Below are 19,551 nucleotides of genomic sequence, written 5' to 3'. Positions count from 1 at the left end.
AATCTGCCATACCCTATGGTTCCTGAGATGCTGTCCCAAGAACCATAGAAATTGCTCTGTCCAAATCTGTGTTTGTTTTCGTTTATTCAGGGCGAAGAAGCAGATTGATCATTCACTTCTTACAGGGTTTGCAATTGAAATAAAGCACTGAAACTCCCATCTGCATCACAGCATTTGAATGGTGTGACATTATATTCAAGTTATTGTATTTAATAAGCTGTGCAACAGATTGATTGGCTGACAGATTGGAGTTACTACATATATTTATATACACACTTTAAAGGGGGGTATCTACATAATGGCTGTCTGACCATTTTTGTGATAGCATCCTCTCTGTTATTACTATCGATTATCACAAAAGCCATACATTTGCTCTGACAGTCACTTGCAAAATGACTTCTGTCTTCCATATTCAGTGGTTTGAAAAATGAGGTGAATATTGCAGAAGGTGGTAAATGTCATACGCAAATCATTTGGCATTCTTTTTTCTTAAATTAAAAGAGAGTGAGAAAGGAATCCAACACACCTAGCTGCTTTTCTACAGTAACACCCTCTACTTAAGGAAAGTAATGAAAGCATATTTCAGTGACGTTCAACTTCAAGGGAACTTTCACATTCCAATGGGGCTGCGGGCTGGTTTGGGTTGGGAAACTGCCTGTTGGCTATAACACGCCACATGTAATTTTCAAAGCATTATCAAAGTCCTTGTAAGAACCTAGAAGATTTGTGCCTGCAAGCTGTCTTTTCAATTCCTACAGGAAGCTATTTGATGGAGAGACTAATAAAGCACTTTGTATCCTGCCTATAAAAGCCAATTCTAAAGCTGTGGCCTCTTTTTGCTATTTGCTTAATATGCCTCTGCTCCATCTGGTTGCTGAGTTGCTGCACGTCTACCAACTTCATGGTTTGGACCAAAACAACAAAAGAGCAGGATCTGGGGATGGCTCAGGAAATGGGATATTACAACTATTATTATTTTATTATTTATTATGTTGGTCATCGCTGAAGGTAATTGTTTAATCGGTCTCCGAAGGGAGGGAGAGCTACATCCATTTCCTCTCCATATGTTGTCAGCCTTAAGGATAGTTTACATATTCAGTAGAAAGAATGCACTCAGAATCTGTTCAGTCTGCAGTTTGTCTGTTGGGATGGGGTGGAGGGATAACCTTTCTATATGTTGGTGTGCTATCCATGTACCTGGTACCCTGTCCCCAGAGGCTTACAATTTAGATATAGGATCAAGAGGACAGTGGTGGAAGGGAAGAGGAATTGAGGTAGGCCAAAAAATCCCAACTTCAAGTATAACCTGATGGGGTTTGAGCTAGCAGTGACTGACCAAGAAAGCGATTATGGGGTTGTGGTGGACAGCTCAATGAAAATGTTGATCCAGTGTGCAGCTGCTGTGAAGAAGGCAAATGCCATGTTAAGCGTAATTAGGAAAATAATTGAAAATAAAGCTGCCAATATCATACTGCCCCTATACAAATCTATGGTGTGGCCACACTTGGAATACTGTGTACAGTTCTGGTCACCAATCTAAGAAAAGATACCGTAGAGCTGGAAAAAGTGCAGAAAAGGGCAATTAAAATGATCAAGGGGGTGGAGTATCTCCCCTATGACAGAAGGTTACAACAGCTGGGATTGTTTAGCCTGGAAAAAAGGAGGATAAAGGGAGACATGATAGAGGTCTACAACATTACTCATGATGTGGAGAATATCGATAGGGAGACATTTTTCTTCCTCTCTCATAATACTAGAACCTGGGGTCATCCCATGAAGCTGATTGGTGGGAGCTTCAAAACAGATAAAAGGAAGTACTTCTTCACACAGTGCATAGTGGAACTATGAAGTTCACCTCCACAAGATGTAGTTTTGGCCACCATTTTGGATGGATTTAAAAGAGATACGACAAATTCATGGAGAATAAGGCTATCAGTGGCTACTAGTCTTGATGCTTATATGCTACCTCCAGTATCAGAGACCGTATACTTATGTATACCAGTTGCTGGGAGATTTGGGTGGGAGGGTGATGTTGCAGTCATGTCCTACTTGTGGGTTTCTTGTGGGCAGCTAGTTGGCCACTGTGTGAACAGAATGCTGGACTAGATGACCCCATGGTCTGATCCAGTATGGCTCCTCTTATGTTCTTAAGAATATGTGATTGCAGACACAGGTATTTTATTTATTTATTTAATGGATTTTTAAACTGCCTTTTAGTTTCCTCCCAGGGCACTTTAAAATAGTCAATAAATGAACATTGTAAGATCATAGAAAACAACATTAAAGTATTCAAACACAATAAGATGACACAGAAAAACCTCAACAGTACAGACCTCAATAGATCAGATATAACAATCAGATTAAAATAACCGCAGTGAATAAAAACAACATTAAAATAACTGCAGCAGATAAAACCCATACAGTGCCACATATTTGGGGCTTCATTGCAGTATGGAGAGGGGACTAAGGGGGAATGGCAAAAGTTCACAGAAATGGTGGGTTTTTTAGAAGGTTTTTGAAAGAAGTACAAGCCAAATAAATTGTTTGTCTAATCACATATAGTGTGGCTATGTGTAATAGTTTTACGTACTACTGAGTAAGTGTGTCTGGATCTGATTCAGATTGGGACCACGGCACTAGGAGAGTATTAAACCTCCCCATCCACCAATTTCCCCTGAATTTCAGGGGGGCAGGGAGAGAGACAAAAAAGGCTCCATTGGAGTCAATAGAGGCTTTTCCCTCTCTCTTTTTAACTCCCCTCCCCCATGGTGTGTGTGGCATTTTGGGACAAACACACATGGGGGAAAGGTTCCCCTGACCCCTCCTGGAGAATTGTGGTCCTGATCTGAATCAAGGCCATACATGCTTACTTGAGAGTAAGTAAAACTACCACACATACCTACATTATGCATGATTTGATAAACATTTAGTTTGGCCCTAAGAAGTGGCGTTACAGAGGCATTCTGGGAGGCAGTTCCAAGCACATAGGGCAGCAAGAGAGAAAGAGCACAGTCTTCTGACAGAACAGGAAACCTTCAGAGCAGAGAGTAGTGAATCTGGATAAACACAGGTAATAGGTAAGGATATAACAGGATGTAAGAGCTGAGAGAAACAGGGGGCAAAGCCATGGATGATTTGAAGGTAAAGACAAGGAGCTTTTGTAGGATCAGGGAGTGGACAAGAAGGCAGTGTAGGGATTTAAGGAGAGGGATCACATGGCCAGTGTGACAGGTGAATGAATTTGGCAGCAAAGCGCTTGATAGAAATAAGGCAACCAAGATGAGATAACAGCAGATCAGGCTGGAGGAGAGAGCAGTAGTCAAGCTGAGAGATTACCATGGCTGGGTAAAGGGACAGAGAGGAAGGGCTGTATTTTTCTAATGTTGAAGGGAGTAGCAACATGGTTTGCCAATGGACAGAATATGAGAGGTAAAAGAGAAGTTTGGTCTCGGACGTAATGACCTGGAGTTAACAGTGAAACACCCATACAGAGCTATCAGAGAGGCACTTTGACATCTGGGATTAGATGGAGTGAAAATGTTCTGTGATACAGCTTGACATGTAGGTGATACTGAAAGCCATGGGAGATGATGAGATCACCCTGGGACAGTGTGTAGAAAGAGAATAGTAGAGGGCCAAGATCAGAGCTCTGGGAGATCCCAATCAACTATCAGAAGTTGTTAAGCCTATATCTAGGAACATTTAATTCCATATGTGGTTGTCAGATGCAGCAAGCCATCTCTTTAGCAGGCTCTAGATTGGTCCTATTCATCCAGACTAGCTATTGGGTCTTTCTGGAGAAGAAGAGCAATAAAATGCTTTCTGTTCAGGCTGCAACCCTGCCTCTGGTGTGTTTCAGTCTGTTCCTCAGCAATGACTCCTCAACTCTGACTCCTTGGCTTCCTCAGCTCCTACTCCTTGCTTGGTCCTTCAGCTCTGGCTCAAACCTTGGCTCAGGGTCCTGACTCACATCTCAGATTTCAGAATAACTTGGTCAGCCTTGGGTACTATGCACCTTGACTTGTGTGTTTGTGTGTGTGTATGTGTGTGTGTGTGTATGTGGGTGGTGGTAGGAAGCCATTTCATGCTCCAACTCAGGCAGCAAAGTATGTTGGGCTGGGCCATTGGAAAACAAAGATAGCAGCTGCTAGAGCTGGTAAAAATTATTATTATTGTTTTTACAGAGGGCCTAGCTCAGGCATCTGCAGTGGGTCCTGCCATAAGGTGCTGAGGCCCCAACAACTGTCAGGGTTAGAATCCCTCTCTGAAATTAAACACTGGGTGATTGAATGTGCATACATGGGGGGAGGTGGGATTGGGGTAACAGAGCCTAACCCAAATTTAAGCAAAGAAGCCTATGTGCATACAGTTCACATATGGCTACTGAATATGTACTACAATTATTGCCTCCATCTTTCTCACCCATCACCCCCTTCATTATGCCGCCTGAAGCAGATTGCTTCACTCTGCTGCAAGGTAGGGCCAGCCCTGGCTATTATTTTTAGCTTGTTGATGAGTGGTTGTTTTAACCTTCTCACTTTTATGGATTGATGTTTTGCTGTGTTTTAATGGCAGTCAATATTTTAATAAATGAAATAAATATTGTTTTGATGTATGTCTTTAGAACGAAAGGGGAAATCCTATTTAGAACACTGAGGCAACATGGCCAAACTCAGTGCAAGTAAATGAACTACTTGGCTCACTCTCCATTCTGTCCGGAACGTTATCCAACTATGGATGAAACCCTATGCCCACTTACTTGGGAGTAAGCCATTGAAATCAGTGGACTTCCATCTGAGTAGACGTACGAATATAGGATTGTGCTGTGTAATTTCTTCTGGTTCAGGACAAAGTTCCACATTTAGTATTCAACATGAATAAAGGTAAATTATTTCCAAATGGGAGGAAAATGCTAGTTGAAAAGAAATGTTTCCTTTTTTTGAGACTAAAGAACACTTTGAAATGTAAATGTTCAATGTGGAGCACAGGGAGTTGAAGGTACCAATGATTGCTATTAAATGTAATGGGGTTTTACACCTGATTCTATACTTATAAAGCCATAGTTCTGAAAATTTAATAAAGTCTTTAAACAGCAGGAATGAGCTAGTTCTGGTGGGAAGGGCATAATCAATGAGATGATAATGCTTTTCACGTCTTTCTTAAATCTAATTCAGACATGATTTCATACATACTAGACTACAGTAAAATCCTCCATAAATAGAACATTACAGTAATGCTCCAGCTTCTGTATTAAATTCCAGGAGGAGGAGGAGGAGGAGGAGGAGGAGGAGGAGGAGGAGGAGGAGGAGGAGAAGAAGAAGAAGAAGAGGAAGACTTATGGAGGCATATAGACTGCACGAGTCTATACACTTTATTGGAAAGGACTTCTTAACATGCTCCGATTAGCAAGGAGGACCCATGACTGTGACAGGGGAATACATTCTCCTAGGGATGTCTGAGAATTTCAATTTTGCTTGCGAAACACGTTGACAAGCCCTGTTTGAAGCTCCAAACATGAGTGCGAGCACGTGTCCACTGAAAATATTTGCAAATTGTCCAACACATGTTCATGCTCAGCTCAGTCCCTATTCCCCTGTTCAATTTGTGCAAATTTTAGGGTTGGCGGAGAATTTCTCCCTGAAACTTCGGGGGGCCGAGCGCCAACGTGTTCGGCCCCCCGAACAAGTTTCGGGGAGAAATCCTCCGAACCCCCCCGCCCCCCGCCCCCCCACCGGGATGGGACTTACCTTCGCCGAATGTCCCTCCCAGCGGCGGGTCCGGCCGGCGGTTCGGCGGGTGTTCGAGCGGGGCGGGCTGCCACCACCGCCGCCGCCATTGCAATAAAAAAAACAAAAACGCCCCCTGATAGGCTACGTAACGAATAACGTTCATTATATGAAAGAACAAGCCACCATTTTTATGCAAAATGGCAGCTACTGAGGGAATGGGCAGTCGTGCACCTCTTGCCAGGCCCTTGTGGACCTGGACCAGCAGCTTGCATGGTGAATAGGGCCAGCCACCTGGCTGACAGGGGTTCAGTAAGCAGCGTGCAACCCAGATTGAGGTGAGTTTGCTCATCTCCATGTGTTATTGTGTTTTTAGATCTTTACCCTGCTGCTGGTTTTTACTCCGGTTTTCATTAGGTTTTATTGTGTTTTAGACATTTAAAGGTTTTATATTATATTTTATCATGTGCTATTTTTAATTTTTGTGAACCATCCAGAGACCTTTGACTAGTACAAAGTATAGAAATGTAGTAAAACAAAAATGGGAGGGTGTTTCATGTTGTTGTTGTTCAGTCGTTCAGTCGTATCCGACTCTTCGTGACCCCATGGACCATTGCACGCCAGGCCTTCCTGTCCTGCACTCTCTCCCGGAGCGTGCTCAAGTTCATATTCATTGCATCCGTGATGCTATCTAGCCATCTCATCCTCTGCCGTCCCCTTCTCCTTTTGCCTTCAGTCTTTCCCAGCATCAGGGTCTTTTCCAGGGAGTTTTCTCTTCGCATTAGGTGGCCAAAATATTGGAGCTTCAGCTTCATTATCTGTCCTTCCAATGAGCACTCAGAGTTGATTTCCTTTAGGATGGACTGATTTGACCTCCTTGCAGTCCAGGGGACTCGTAAGAGTCTTCTCCAGCACCACAGTTTGAAAGCATCAATTCTTCAGCGCTCAGCCTTCCTTATGTATATTAGGGATGTTGGAGAAATCTGCAATGGATTCAAATGAGATTGGATTGCTAACACACTGACCTATGGATTCTGCAATGGATTGAGTTTTTCCATATTTCAATTTCGGCAGGATTTGCGCTAATTCACATGGGTACATTTGTGCATTTGTGCAAGTGCGCAAGTCTGCATTAGCACTAATGCACACTAGTGCAAGTAGAACTAAATTCTGGTAAAAAAAACCAAAAAAACCCGGTTCCGTCAATGAGTGGACGATGAAACGAAAGACGCCTGACAATCCATGAAACGCAGACAGAATGGATTTAACAAAATGTACATCCCTACCCATATGAACTTTTGTGCCTTTAAAATATTGTTGTATGCATCAGAGCTGATAGTCTGTTCTTCTTCCCTTCATCAGCTTTTGATATGATACATTCAGCGCTCTTCCACTCCCTCTGGTCCCTGACAGATAGCAATGCCTAACCACTAGTACTCACGAAGGCTTTACTTCTCTCAGAGATGCTCTGGCAAATAATGCTCTGAAGTCCATCCCTAGTTGCATCTCAGCTGTAAATTGCTGAAAGAGGCAGTTTAGCTTTAACTGTGAGAGACAGAAGGTCTTTTTACTCCCCTTTGAGGCTGTGAAAATGGTTTCCTTTTAACTTACCTCTCCAAGCCTGAAGACAGTGTTGAGTGAAGGGTGATTGAGCTCATTTATATGCTCACTAACCCTTTTTCTGGCTGCCACGGGATTAATATACCACATGAGAAGAACTATATTCATTATTGTGAGAGGAGAATGCAAACTGTGCAGCCTCTTCAAGCTGCTCACCAAAAACCCTTGCTATTCTGGTCTTTGTAATTGAAATAAAGGCATAAAAAGAATATCACACGTCATGAGTCACTGTGATTGCTGGGTAGAAGAATATGTAAAAGGAAGCTGACATAGTTAAAAAAATGGCTTAGAAATGTTACCTGGGAAGAGGAAAGTGGACAGCTAAAAAAATCAACAGTATATGCACAAAGCTTTCCAGATGATGGGAAGAGCTTTCCTCGCTCCCTTTGCACAGCTGAGCAAAGAGCGGGAGGGCTTTCATGGAAAGGCAGAAAGGGAGATCCAACAGCTTGGTGATTAAACTGAAAAGAGGATTGGGATGGAAGGCAAATATGGCGATAGGTGGAATCAGGATATACTCTGAGACAAGGAATTAAGCATTCTGCTCATTAGAAGGACTATGATTCTATTCTTTGAACACCATCCTAATAATCTTTTATGGTACATTTTAGAACTCAACTTTCTTTCTTTCTTTCTTTCTTTCTTTCTTTCTTTCTTTCTTTCTTTCTTTCTTTCTTTCTTCCTTCCTTCCTTCCTTCCTTTCTTTCCTTCCAATATTTCTTGGATGCCTTTCAGGGCAGAAGGCCTTCAAAGGTGGCGTACAACAATAAAAAACATGTAAAACTGATACAATGTAAGAGTGATAAAAACATGACACCACCACATGAAAAAGAGCAAGAAAAACCAGCCACGACATGAACAACAGCCACAAGAACAGCAACAGCAACAATTAAATTTGGCCCTGTCTTCTAACGGCCTATGTAAACCTCCTTTCTCCTTGGCTCCTTCTTTCGTCAAGTCCATGTCCCCACCACACATTGTTTCCTCAGGTTTCTGCTTTTTAGCCCACTGTCCACTTTGCCCCACTTTCTTAGCACCCCTGTCTCTTGGCCAGCGTCCTTAGTAGTCCTGTTAGGGATGTTGCGAGTGCAGTTCAGGGTCTGGGAATTCATCGAGCAAACCCCGCCCGCGACCCCTGAACTACACTCTCTGAGATGCTGTCCCTGTTCGCCCCCCGCTCGTGCCCGTGCACGCTCCAAAGTAGTCACCATTAGGGATGGGGGAGAATTTCTCCCTGAAACTTCGGGGGGCCGAGTGCCAACGCATTCGGTCCTCCGAAGGTTGTTCGGGGAGAAATTCTCCACCCCCCCACCCCCTGCCCCCCCGGGATGCGACTTAACTTTCACGAATGTCCCTCCCAGCGGCAGGTCCCGGCGGCGGTTCGGCAGGTCTTCGTCAGGGGTGGCAGCTGGTCTTTCGACTGGCTGCCGCCGCCGCCATTACAAGAAAAGTAAAACAAAAACAAAAACGCCCCTGTGATAGGCTACGTGACGATTAACGTAGCCTATCACGGCTGACTTTGCAAATCTAGCCATGATAGGCTACGTTAATCGTTACGTAGCCTATCACGGGGCGTTTTTTTTCTTTTCTTTTGAAGTTCGCGGCTGGGGAGACGGGGCGCTTCTCCCCGGCCTGAATTTCGGCCGGGCGAGGCGGGAAGCCTCCCCCCCGGCCTGAATTTTGGCCGGGTGAGGAGGGAAGCCTCCCCCCCCGGCCTGAACTTCGGGGGGAGCAGCGAAGCGCCTCCCCCCCACCGTGAAGCAAGCTGCGAGACCAGGTAAGTGACTTTTGTGCATCCCTAGTCACCGTGGAACCATTTGGCAAGCGCCGCCATTTTCACGCCTTTGCTTTCTAGGAAAAACAGGATGTTTTAAAAATGCAAATATTCAAATATACGCAGTTTGGAGCTGGGAAAGCTAAATAAGCACAACATTAGAGGTATCACCCCTCTAATATTGTGCTTATTTCGCTTTCTGAGCTCCAAACTGTGCATATTTGAATATGCACATTTTTTTTAACTTCCTATTTTTCCTAGAAAGCAAAGGAGTGAAAATGGTGGTGCTCAGCGAATGGGTTCGTGGTGAGTGCTGCGGAATTCACCGAACTCCTGAGTGGCTCGAACACAGGGGTTTTTTTTGGGGGGGGGAGTGAGCAGGCAGGGACGCTGCTTTGGTGAGTGCAGGGAGAACCCAACTAGGTGAGTTCTTACATCCCTAAGTCCTGTTTTTCTCTGCCTGTAGCAACAGCATTAAATCACAGGCCTGCAGACTAAATCTGGCCCACCTGGGCTTCCAGTCTTGCTCTCTGGGGTTCCCCAGATAGCTATGCCCCCTTCCCCTGGTCCTACCCCTTTTCCCCACTTGTTGATCATTTCATGGTTTCCTGACTTTTGCACCATTTTTCCCCATTCTAAAAGGCTGAAATGCCTGGCTTAAGGCTTTGTTGGCAGGAAGAACTTTCACATAAAGTATGATGCCATTTGGGGTAGTTTGGTTGCACCGCCTTTGCGTTTGGCCCTGCCCACCACTGGAATGAAGCCCAGGTTCAACACCTCTGGCCTATAGCGTAAAGTCTCCCTTGACCTTAACCGTTGTACTGTTTTCAGGATTCCTTTAGCCCCCACTTTACTTCCAATGCCCAAACATGCACAGACAAGACACTTCAGTCTACAGCTTTTTAGCCATTACTTCACAGGGTCATACAGATGCAAATTCTCAGTGACTCTCCATCTACAAAGGAATGCCTTCAGGGGATTCAAAAGGAAATTATGAGAGTTGCCCGCCATTTGAAGAAGGAGGTGGTCTCTCCAGCCTAACTTAAGGGTTGAAGGTCCCTCTCTTCTTGTGCGGCCTCTAAGCGCAGCTTTTCACGCAAGGCCAATCGGGTAGACCATCTAACTTCTGCCCCTGCCTTCTCTATCTCTTTGCTCTGTGCCTGCATCTGGCATCTATTAGGTCATACTCCCCAAACCCTGCCTCCTCCTGTTCACTGCCTGTTCACTGTGGGTGGGTGGTGGTGGTGAAGAGGGACCCTCATGTTCAGCCAGCTGGACATCTGTAACCTGAGAAGCCAGCCTACTATCTGGACTAGCCTGGGAAAACACCTCCCCCATGTCTGGCAGTTCTCCTTCAGAATCTGAACTGCTATCCCACTCCCTGCACTCAGAAACACCCCTGACAACTGTTTATTTTTGTCTCAGTTCCCTGTCTCCTCTGACCTTGGCTGAATCTACACATAGCAGTTATACCATTATCATACCATTATCATAGCTACTGGTGCCCATTGGTGTCATGTGTACCAGTAGTTATAATAATGGTATGTTAACAGTATAACTGCTATGTGTAGATTCAGCCCTTTTCTTCAAAACTTTGTTCTTTCACTTAACTTTCATTTTGTATTTCTCAGTCTTTTCCAGCCCTACCTAGATCTATCTGGAGATCCCAGGGATTGAAGCTAGGACCTTCTGCTTACAAACCATGTGCTCCACCAGTGAGCTGAAGTCCCTTGCCTAAACCTCATTGCCTCTGGGCTTCTGTCCCTTAGTTTCTATACCTCCTGGGATCTCTTCCAAAGAGAAATCCTGAACCTACATAACTGTGACATCAGCCCTGTACTTCAAGCTTGTGTGAAGTTTTAGTCCTGGCAGAACTGACTAATTTCTCTTCTCTTGCAAAAGCTGGACTGAAAAAAAAAAAAAATCCCAGTTGCTTTTGTCTCCAAAGCCATTGAAATCTTCATGAACATTCAGTGTTCTCACACTAGTTCAGCCAACCCATGTCAGGGGCTGTGGATAATTATATGTTTATGGGCAAGTAGGACATTGTTCCACAGAAATCTTAATACTAGAAAACAGCATTATTCCTTAGAACAGTATGTGTATTGTTAGAACAGGGAAAAGCCACCTTTGCAACATGAATGTGGCCTACACTACGCGATGTGCACATTTTGTACTTGATTGCCTGTACCCAAGTATAAAATACTTTGCAAGAAGCAATCCTACCTCCCACATTTGAAAGTTTGACCTTCCATAAAATTTGAAGTATTTCTCCCAATCATCTATGTTAGGGAACTTTTAATTTATTTCATTTGCCACTGTCAACTAGCCAGTCTCTGTTCCACTAACATACTCACTATAGTTTTATGATTTGATCTAATCTTTAGATGAATATGGGACACTCTGTTTGCTCTCTGTTTGCCAGGGTGTTACTCATCCTCCAATGGAGGTATTTGCTTTTCCTAATCTTATCATTATTACAGTCACCTTCACATCACAGTCCTCCAAAAGCAGAGCCTAAACTTGTCAGGACCTAATTGGCTTCTACTCTGTCGTGTATGCCTTACCTCGTGTAACATATTTCCTTATTTTTATAAGTGGTGTTTTATCTGCATTTAATCTGACCCACCTTTCCTTGCTCTCTCGCTAAAGCACTTAGGGCACAATCCTATGCATGTTTAGACAGAAAAAAAGTCCTACAACTCCCAGCATTCCTCAGCCAGCCGTGCTGGCTAGGGAATGCTGGGAACTGTAGGATTTTTCTCTGTCTAAACATGCATAGGATTTAGGGATGGATGAAAGGGACTTACCTGGTCCTGCAGCTTGCTTCGCGGTGCGGGGGAAGCGCTTCGGTTCTCCCCCCAAAGTTCAGGCGAGGGGGGGAGGCGCCCCATCCCTCACTGCCGAAATTCAGGCCGGGGAGGAGCACCCTGTCTACCTGGCCGCGAAAAAGAAAAGTAAAGGAAAAAACAACAACACACACCCGTGATAGGCTACGTAACGATTTATGTAGCCTATCACGGCTAGATTTCCAAAGTCAGCCATGATAGGCTACGTAAATCGTCACGTAGCCTATCACGGGTGACTTTGGGGAAAAAAAAAGCATGTACGCAAATGGCGGCGCCCATGGGGCGCCGCCATTTGCGTTCCTTAGTTTGGCTCGTCTAGTCTACATAAAGATTTACGTAGACTACGGCGAAAATAAGGGAACGCTATTTGCATTGCCCTTATTTTCGCCGTAGTCTATGTAAATCTTTACATAGACTAGACATGCCAAACTAAGGAACGCAAATGGTGGCGCCCCATGGGCGCCGCCATTTGCGTACGTCCTTTTTTTTTTTTCCAAAGTCACCCGTGATAGGCTACGTGACGATTTACGTAGCCTATCACGGGTGACTTTGGAAATCTAGCCGTGATAGGCTACGTAAATTGTTACGTAGCCTATCACGGGTGTGTTTTTTTTTTCCCTTTCCTTTTTTACTTTGTAATGGCGGCGGCGGCAGCCGGTCAGAAGACCGGCCGCCGCCGCTGCCCCCGCTGAAACGCCGCCAAAACGCTGCCGGGACCCGCCGCCGAGAGGGACATTCACACGAGGTAAGTCCCATCCCGGGGGGGGCGGGGGGCTGGCGGAGAATTTCGAACCAATTTCGGGGGGCCGAATGCATTGGCATTCGGCCTCCCAGAGATTCGTGGAGAAATTCTCCGCCATCCCTAATAGGATTGCACCCTTATTAACAGACTGCACCCTTAGTAATAAGGTTGAGTGTAGTCTTCCTGTGCTGTCCCATTTCATACTCTCCCTGGGGTTTTTTGTTTCCCACTTTGTAAATCAGTGTGAAAAGAATTGACAATTATGCACAGCCCTGTCTTGACTCATTTGTTTCCTCAAGGCATTCACCAAGGCCTATCTCACCATGCATCATCATAGCAGCTACCTATTACATGGACAAATTTGCCACATAGACTTGCCCGATTTTCAGCAGATACACATAGAAAATAACAGTCTAGGTAAGGTTTACTCATGTTAATTCTCCTGACACTCAGATGTGTGAAGGTAGATGTGTGGTGTCGTGGTTAGAGTGTTGGACTGGGTCAAGACCCCAGGTGATGTCCCTACTTAGCCATGAAGCTCACTGGGTGACTTTGGGCCTGTCAGTGACTCTAAGCCTAACCTACCTCACAGGATTGTTATGAGTCTAAAAGGGAGAAGAGGATGATCATGTATGCCATCTTGGGCCCCTTAGAGGAAGAGATGGGATATAAAAGTAACAAATTATATATCTATATCTATATTACAAATTATATATATTCTCACCCATCTCTATTCATATATATATATATATATATATGTATGTGTGTGTGTGTGTGTGTGTGTGTGTGTGTATGTGTGTGAATGATTATAGAGATGGGTGAGAATTTCATTCCATTTCAGTTTTGATGAGAATTTACAAAAAATCACAAAGTTCTCCATATTAGGGGCAAAAAAAGTTGAGAGAGAGATTGAAAAAAAAAATGAATGTGGGAAAAACTTAAACTGACAGATTTGACCATCCAGGCCCAGGGCTTTCAGTGCTCTTAAAACTCTTAAAAGTCTGGGTTTGAATCCCTGTGTGTTCAGCCATATTTGTGGTGCTGAATTAGGGTTGCCACCTCTTTTTTTCTGACAGGCTCTCTGTCTTTAACAGCTGCCTGGCAGGCAGGTACATTAATGGTGTGTGGAGGAGGTTAAGGTGAGAAAGTGGTTAAATGCATGGGGAGCGGGATTTTAGGGTCTTGTGTTACTTTGAGACATGTGATTCCTTATGAATCTAGCAACAGTACAGCCCATGCACATGCATGTCATATCACCTGGCACTAAATTATAACTACACTGAGAACATAAGAATGTAAGAGCTATGCTGGATCAGACCGAATCCAGCATATCTAATTCAGCATTCAGTCCCCACAGTGGCCACCCATATGCCTATGGGAAGCCCACACAGCAAGACAGGAGCACCATAGCAACCTCCTGCCCCAGTTACATACAAACACAGGAAGATGGCTTATGCTGAGCCAGACCATTGGTTCCTGATCTAGCCCAGTATTGTCAACACTGACTGGCAGCAGCTCTCCAGGGTTTCAGACAGGCGTTTTTCCAGCCCTATCTGGAGATACCAGGGACTGAAGCTGGGACCTTCTGCATGGAAAGCATTTGATCCATCACTGAGCTATGGCCCCTCCCCTCCCCCAATATTCCCCAGCCCAGCAACTGGTGCTCAGAGGCATACTCCCTCTGATAATGAAGGTAATATAGCCATCATGACTAGCAGCCATTGATAGCTTTATCTAGGGATGTACGAAAGTGACTTACCTTTCCGCGGATTCTGTTCATGGTGGCGGGGGAGGCGATCCAGTCCTCCCCCCCGGAATCCTTGACGGCCAGCTGTGCTCCGCAGCAGCTCCACGGAGCAGCCGGCTAGGCCCAGGCCAGGGCCGTCCACAGCTGGATTTCCGGCCACAGAGGGCTCTGGGTAAAAACAAAAACAAAAACCGCGTACGCAAATGGCGGCTACAGCCACCGCCATTTGCATTCCTTATTTTTTGCCGTCTTAGTCTATGTCAATATTTACGTAGACTAAGACGAAGAAAAGAAAGGGGAACGCAAATAGCGTAGTGGGCGCTATTTGCATTCCCCTTTCTTTTCTTCATCTTAGTCTACATAAATATTGACGTAGACTAAGACGGCAAAAAATAAGGAGCGCAAATGGCGGCGGCTGTAGCTGCCGCCATTTGCGTATGTGTTTTCTTTTTTTTAAAACCCAGACGTGATAGGCTACATAAGTCTTTACATAGCCTATCACGTCTATGGGGAAAAAAAGAAAAAAAACACAGACTGCAAATGGCGGTGGCAGCAGCCGGTTGGAAGACCAGCCGCCACCACCGCCGAAGCCGCCGCTGGAGCCGCTGCCATCCGGAACATCCGCCCCAGGTAAGTCTTGTCCTGGGGGGGGGATCTGCAGGGGGCGGGGGTCAGGCCATTCCACGAAGGATTTCAGGGGGCCGAATGCTGGATCTCGGATCTCACCGGATCTCACCGAGATCCATCGTGGAATTCTCTGACATCCCTAGCTTTATCCTCCCCAAGTTCCCTGGTTTAACTCCTGACATAGGTTTCATGAGTGCTGGATTACTTTAACCTGTCCATCCAAGCATGCCCTGACCTCTCCATTCAGTTCTCCCTTTTCTTTCCACTGCTGCCTCAACTTGTTCTATTTGTATGGGAGTTTTAAAAAATCTAAGCAGATAAACAAGAACAAGTGCATCAAATGACACAACTGGTTGTTTCAACTCTCTTCCCTGTTCCTGTAAGCCCACTGAGCTTTTGGTATATATTTAGCTGCAGGCTCCAAAGCATTGTTCTTGAAGTCAACAGTTCATCTCCAAAGGGGCAATTAATAGCTGCACATTGGGTTAATATACAATGTGAAATGACAGAGGACAAGGAGAGACAAATGGCTCCATGAGTAATAACAGTGGGAGTTTTGATAAGCATTAGTTTCATATTTTCAGCCCATATAAAACAGCAGCACTAGGTTCAGACTCTTTCCAGAAGCATAACCTTTTGGGGCCTGAATCTGTGAACAGCTAGATTGAAAAGCAGCAGCTCTGTAAGAATGGTGAGTCTTTGGGATCATTGGTGTAGAAGTTGTTTGAGTGTGAAGACTCCAGTATGGATGTTTGCCAGATAAGGCTGAAAAACCACCACCACCTAGGGATGTCAGAGAATTTCTCCACGAATCTCCGGGAGGCCAAATGCCAATGCATTCAGCCCCCCGAAATTGGTGGAGAAACTGTCTGCCCCCCGCCCCCCCTGGAATGGGACTTACCTTTGGCGAATGTCCCTGGTGCTGCCGGCTCCTGGCGGCAGCTGGTCTTCCGACCGGCTGCCACCGCCGCCATTTCCAAGTAAAAAAAAATGAAAACAACAAATGTGATAGGCTACGTAAAGATTTATGTAGCCTATCATGGATAGATTTTCAAAAAACACCGTGATAGGCTACGTAAATCCTTACGTAGCCTATCATGGCTGACTTTGGGGGGAAGAAAAAGCGCGTACGCAAATGGCGGCACCCATGGGCGCCGCCATTTTCGTTCCTTATTTGGGCATGTGTAGTCCATGTAAACATTTACGTAGACTATGGTGAAAATAAGGGCAACGCAAATAGCGTTGCCCTTATTTTTGCCGTAGTCTACGTACACGCTTTTTTTTCCCCACCAAAGTCAGCCGTGATAGGCTACGTAAGGATTTACGTAGCCTATCACGGCTGACTGCAGGGACGCAAACAGCGGCGGCTACGGCCGCTGCCATTTGCAGCCCAGCTGGCCAGGATTCGGGGGTGGAGGGACGGGGCGCCTCCCCCCCGGCCAGAATTTCGGTGGGGAGGGATGGGGCGCCTCCCACCCCACCCAGAATTTTGGGGGGAGGGACAGAGCGCCTCCCCCCCACCACGAAGCAAGCTGTGGGATAAGGTAAGGGGCTTTCGTCTATCCCTACCACCACCGCCACCACTGTGTTGTCTTCTTAGGGATTTATTTATTTATTTCATTTCTATACTGCTAAATAGCCAAAGCTCCCTGGGTGGTTCACAAAAATTAAAACCAAAGAGTGCACAATAAAACAATATAAAATATATAAAACATTAAAACCACAGTATAACAATACAACCAGAATAAAACCTAGCAGCAATGCAGGGATTTAAAATACAGATTAAAAACAACAAAGCTAAAAGTCTAGAAAGCTACAATGCTAAAATGCCTGGGAAAATAAAAGGTCTTCACCTGGCGCTGGAAAGAATACAATGTAGGTGCCAGGCGAACCTCACTAGGGAGCTTATTCCAAAGCCAGGGAGCCACAGCAGAAAAAGCCCTCACGAGAGTCCGGGAAAGGGGCAGAGTCCAGCAGACTCCCCCTCACCCGCTCCCCTGGATCCACTCACCAAGCCCCCATGCTCACCCAGACCCAGTTGCTGAGCAGCTGCAAGCCCGGCAAGTGGGTCCAGCAGCCGCCTGTCATCTTAGAAAGCCACCATTTTGCATAAAAATGGCAGCTTGGGTATTTCTGTAAATCTAATGTTATGTAGGGATGTACCGACTGTGTAAAATCCACTCTGGCTGTGCTTCACAGATAGTCAGACACCTTTTCTTCCATCATCCACTCACAAATGGATGCAATTTTCTTTGCATTGTGCAGAAAACTACACAAGTATTTACATAATTTGCCTTCTTATGCAACATTTAGCATATTGTTCCACTTTCCATTTAATGTTTCCTCAGCAGAAAATTATGTATTTTTCTATGGATTTATATGCATAAATTTCGGGAAAGTAAAAAAATATATATCCGAAAGCCCATGGTAGGGATGTATGAAAGGCACTTACCTTTCACGGATTATGTTGATGGTGGTGGGGGGAGGTGCTCTGTCCCTCCCCCCAGAATCCTGGATGGGGGGGAGGCGCTCCGTTCCTCCCCCCCCCCCGGAATCCTGGCCGGCTGGCTGTGCTCTGCAGGGATTCTGCGGAGCCGCCGGCCGGCTCCGCCAGCAGCCGGACATCCGGCCGCTGGCTAGCAGGGACGCAAATGGCGGCGGCCACAGCTGCCGCCGTTTGCGTCCCTGCAGTCAGCCGTGATAGGCTATGTAAATGTTTACGTAGCCTATCACTGCTGACTTAAAACAAAAAACAAAAAAAGCGCGTACGCAGATGGCGGCGGCCATGGCCGCCACCACTTGCATTCCTTATTTTGGCACGTCTTAGTCTACATCAAGATTTATGTAGACTAAGATGGCAAAAATAAGGGAATGCACATCACGTAGTGGATGCTACGCTATTTCATTCCCCTTATTTTCACCATCTTAGTCCATGTAAATCTTGACGTAGACTAAGACGTGCCAAAATAAGGAACGCAAATGGCGGCTGTGGCCACTGCCATTTGTGTATGCACGTTGTTGTTGTTGTTTTTAAGTCAGCCATGATAGGCTATGTAAACATTTACGTAGCCTATCACGTTTTTTTTTTTAACTTAGCCGTGATAGGTTACATAAATCTTTACATACCTATCACATTTCTTTTTTTTTTTAACTGGAAATGGCGGCGGCGGCAGCCGGTCAGAAGACCAGCCGCAGCAGCCGCTGCCGCCGAACCACCGCCGAACCAGCGCCGGAGCCGCCGCCGCCACCAGGAAGATCTGCCCCAGGTAAGTCTCATCCCGGGGGGGCGGGGGGGCAGACCATTCTGCCACCGATTTCGGGGGGCCGAATGCGCTGGCATTCAGCATCCCCGAGATCCGTGGCGGAATTCTCTGATATCCCTAGCCCACGGACTCCGTGTGGCCTGAGAGGGTCGCCCTGCAGCAGAAATCCCCAGTCAGATTCTTAGAGATCTGAGCTCATTCTAGTCTGTCTCAAATTTCTCCAGCATCCCTAATATTATGTAATAGCAGCCATAAAGACCGTTTACACAACATTACAGGTGTAAATGGTCCATTCACACTTGTAATATTGTGTAAATGGCCCCTTTATGGCCACCATTTGTGGAACATTCTATTCTCGGAAATCCCCAAGCTGCCATTTTTATGCAAACTGGCAGCTTGCTATGTCAGGACTGATTCTGAGCATATGGAGATAGTGAGCAGTTCAGAATCGGGAAGGGAACAGCCAGAACTGGGGGAAGCATCTTCTCGAGCAAGCTCAGATGGATAGGCATGCTTCTCAGGATGTTAACACCCAGATGGCTGGACCTGATGCCCCCCCTTTCCCTCCTCTGTGAGAACCCAGGAGGAGGAATGCGTGGGGCATGACCTGAGGGATGCTAGACTGCAGTGTAGAGGAAAGTGGGAAAATTTAGAGGCGGAGCTCAGACGGTCGACCCAGTTGGAGATGCATGAGGGTCAATGTAAGGGAGCATCACTGGAAAGGAGGGGCATCCCTCCCTAAGTTATTCTAGCCAGCAAGTCCCTGTTCAAACTTCTGGCAACATCGTAGCTCCTGTTTGGATCTCCTGCTGTTATTCCTTTGTAGCCTGAGAGTCTTCGGGGATTTGCATCTGTAATGAACCTGTTGATAGTGAATTAAAGGTGTGAGACTGAAGCCTCTCTTATAGAATCATAGAATCATAGAATCATAGAATAGTAGGGTTGGAAGGGGCCTACAAGGCCATCGAGTCCAACCCCCTGCTCAATGCAGGAATCCAAGTCAGAGCATCCCTGACAAATGGCTGTCCAGCCTCGTCTTGAAGGCCTCCAGTGTGGGAGAGCCCACCACCTCCCCAGGTAATTGGTTCCATTGCCGTATTGCTCTGACACTCAGGAAGTTTTTCCTGATGTTCAGTCGGAATCTGGCTTCCTGTAACTTGAGCCCATTATTCCGTGTCCTGCACTCTGGGATGATCAAGAAGA

The sequence above is a fragment of the Heloderma suspectum genome, chromosome 1, assembly GCF_057233095.1.
Source record: "Heloderma suspectum isolate Gila_16-S chromosome 1, 16-S_ref, whole genome shotgun sequence".
Taxonomy (NCBI): domain Eukaryota; kingdom Metazoa; phylum Chordata; class Lepidosauria; order Squamata; family Helodermatidae; genus Heloderma; species Heloderma suspectum.
The sequence above is the reverse complement of the archived record's forward strand: the minus strand, read 5'-3'. Positions refer to the sequence as shown.